The following is a 3,907-nucleotide window of genomic DNA, read 5'->3' as shown; positions in this document are numbered from 1 at the left end:
TAAAGGGGACAAAACTGAGCCAGACCAATCAATCTCGCCTGCATTACTTGTAAAATGTTGGAAAAAATGATTAGACAGAGAAAATAGAGGAGCATCTTAATGAAAACCATATTCTTGGAGATAGTCAACATGGGTTTAGACAAGGCAGATTATGTCTTACTGATTTATTAAAGTTTTATGAACATGCAACTGCAGCTGTAGATCACCTGAAAGTAGATGATATGATATACTAAGATTTTCAGAAACTTTTTGACAAGATTCCACACCAAAGACTGATCCTAAAATTGGAAGCTGTAGGCATTCAGGGTAATGTAAGTAGATGGATTATGAACTGGTTGATGTATAGGCAACAGAGGATGTTGATAAGAGGAGTTGCTTCTAACTGGAGTGAGGTTTTTAATGGAGTTCCACAGGGATCAGTATTAGGGCCTGTTCTTTTTCTAATCTACAGTGGGGGAAAAAGTATTTGATCCCCTACTGATTTTGTACGTTTGCCCACTGACAAATAAATGATCAGTCTATAATTTTAATGGTAGGTGTATTTTAACAGTGAGAGACAGAATAACAACAAAAAAATCCAGAAAAAGGCATTTCAAAAAAAGTTATAAATTGATTTGCATGTTAATGAGGGAAATAAGTATTTGATCCCCCACTGTTAAAATACACCTACCATTAAAATTATAGACTGAACATTTCTTTGTCAGTGGGCAAACGTACAAAATCAGCAGGGGATCAAATACTTTTTTCCCTCACTGTATACAATATATATTTTCACAATATTTTTAGCTTTAACAGTGTGGAGAATGGTTGGTGTAGATAAGTAGAAAACATACTCATACTCAGACTTTCTATAGGTACTGTATACCGAGTAACTTCTCTTTGGGAGGAAGTCAAGATAAGTGAAGCACAGCCACATGGTTAGAGTTGTTGCATGTAGTTCCTTAAAGACTTGGACATTTCTGCATAACTCCTGATTTTTTAATGGATCTTTACTAAAAACACAAACTATAGCTTCCTACATGTAATTCTGATTGCTTTAAAAATGTAAGAAACATTTTAAAATAGTCAGAAACCAGAATACAAATAAGTTGAAGAATAACAACTCGCCAAGAAAAAAAAATATGGTAAAGCAGAAGAAGTAACTGTTTTTGTCCCCTTTACCAGCTTAATTACAATTGCATTGCTTTAACCCATATTAACAAACATTTTTGGTACTTCATAATTATATACACTTTTAAAATTAAGTTAATCATCTTGTCAGCAATGTTTTATGTTGCTATGTTACTGACATAGAATGTAAATAGTCATTTTCTCAGTCTTACCTGACTAAGTAAATTGCTTTTGAGAGCTACATGTTTTTCCTTTGTGAGTTTTAACGCTCCTTCATTTCATAATTGAAACAGAACAGAGTCTGATAAGAACCAGTTTTCACCAGTAATCTGGGCTTGATACATCATACAAACCCCCCTTATATTAAACATTACATATGCCTTACATTTTCCCCGGCTTAACCATATATGGGTTTCCCTAACGAGTTGTCAGGCAGGAACCAAACTTGCACTCATCACAGGACAGACATGTGGGTCCTGTTATCTTTCTCTCCTGTCTGGTCTGTATAAATGTGCCTGTTTGAAACTATATCTTTCGAAAGAAACCTCATGGAGATCGCCTCTGTGTGTCTTTCCTCCCCAAGCTTGTACGAATAAACTTTCTGATCAACACTCAACACTCTCTCTCAGCCGGTTTTATTAAAAGGAAAATATCCAAAAAGAAGTTTGATTCAACAATAATAATAATAATAACACACCAATTACTAGGCAACACAATCAACCCTCCTAGCACCTCTTGTAACACCAAACTCAACATATAGACTCCAGGTCTATGTTCGGAAGTACACCTGTATGTTCAATTTCCAGTGAATAACAAATCAATTGCAATAGTTGGCTGTGTATGTAGCTTAATAATATTAAATTGTTTGTTGCTCCTCTTTCCATTTCTGTCATTGCTTGTGTCGCAGAAGTGTGTTTGGCTTTTAGGTGGGTTAACATACCAGATTTAGATTTATGGTAGTTTAATTGCACTGCACTTTACACTTTCATTTACTTTGTCAAAGTATTTCCATGCAGAACTTCTCTGTGAGGAAGCCATTGGTCGATTTCTTGTAGCGCAGATCTGCGAATCTAACTGAGCCCACTGGTGGAGCCGTGCAGATTTTCTAGTTCTATTGTTTTTGTATTCATATCTATAGCACATTTATTATAATAAACATGTCTTACTAATCCATTACTAGATTGATCCTTCTATCTCCTCTGTTCCAGGGTGAAAAGGTTCAGTTCCCTCAGTCTCTCCGAGTAGGACATTCCCTTCAGACCTGGAATAAGACTGGTTGCTCGCCTCTGAACTGCCTCTAGAGCAGCAATATCTTTCTTGAAGTGTGAAGCCCAGAACAGTACACAGTATTCCAGATGAGGTCAAACTAGTGCATTGTACAGTCTTAACATTACTTCCCTTGTTCTAAATTCTACACTTTTGACAATATACCCTAACATTCTGTTTGTATTTTTTAATTGCTTCCACTCATTGCATGGATGGGGAAAGTGAGTAATCCACATAGACTCCTAGGTCTTTCTCATTAGTTACTTCTTCCAGTTCTGTTCCTCCAATTGTGTAATTATAGTGAATTTTTTATTACCTGCATGTAATACCTTGCACATGTCCACATTGAATTTCATCTACCAGGTGTCAGCCCACAACTGAATATTTTCCATTTGAATAACCTGTGCTGCCAATATTGTATCTACTGAGCCACCTAATTAAGTTTCATCTGCAAATTTGACAAGTTTGCTAACTATCCCAGAGTCCAGATCACTAATATAGATTAGAAAAAGCACAGGCCCTAATACTGATCCCTGTGGAACACCACTAACAACCTCACTCCAGTTAGAAGCAAGTCATATTGACACACTGTTTCCTACACATCAACCAGTTCATAATTCATCTACTTACATTACCCTGAAGCTAAAAATATTGTGAAAATATATATTGTATACAGTGAGGGAAAAAAGTATTTGATCCCCTGCTGATTTTGTACGTTTGCCCACTGACAAAGAAATGTTCAGTCTATAATTTTAATGGTAGGTGTATTTTAACAGTGGGGGATCAAATACTTATTTCCCTCATTAACATGCAAATCAATTTATAACTTTTTTTGAAATGCCTTTTTCTGGATTTTTTTGTTGTTATTCTGTCTCTCACTGTTAAAATACACCTACCATTAAAATTATAGACTGATCATTTATTTGTCAGTGGGCAAACGTACAAAATCAGTAGGGGATCAAATACTTTTTCCCCCACTGTAGATTAGAAAAAGAACAGGCCCTAATACTGATCCCTGTGGAACTCCATTAAAAACCTCACTCCAGTTAGAAGCAACTCCTCTTATCAACATCCTCTGTTGCCTATACATCAACCAGTTCATAATCCATCTACTTACATTACCCTGAATGCCTACAGCTTCCAATTTTAGGATCAGTCTTTGGTGTGGAATCTTGTCAAAACATTTCTGAAAATCTTAGTATATCATATCATCTACTTTCAGGTGATCTACAGCTGCAGTTGCATGTTCATAAAACTTTAATAAATCAGTACTGTTGGTAGTATACCATCTAGCCCAGGTGATTTATTTGTTTTTAATTCTGCTAGTCCCTTTAGTACCTCCTCTTCATTTATCCCTATATCTCTTAGAGTTTGACTGGACTGATAGTTTTGCCACATCTTGTTCATTTTCTAAGATACTTCCATTTTTAGCTTTAAGCTGTTTCACTTCCTTTTTAATTGACCTCTCGCAAAAGCTCTTAGTTTTAGCCCCAAGAGCTATGTTTCTTTCTATTTCCCTCTTTGCTTTCCT

This window comes from Amia ocellicauda, chromosome 1 (assembly GCF_036373705.1).
Source record: "Amia ocellicauda isolate fAmiCal2 chromosome 1, fAmiCal2.hap1, whole genome shotgun sequence".
Taxonomy (NCBI): Eukaryota; Metazoa; Chordata; class Actinopteri; order Amiiformes; family Amiidae; genus Amia; species Amia ocellicauda.
Note: the sequence above shows the minus strand (reverse complement) of the source record.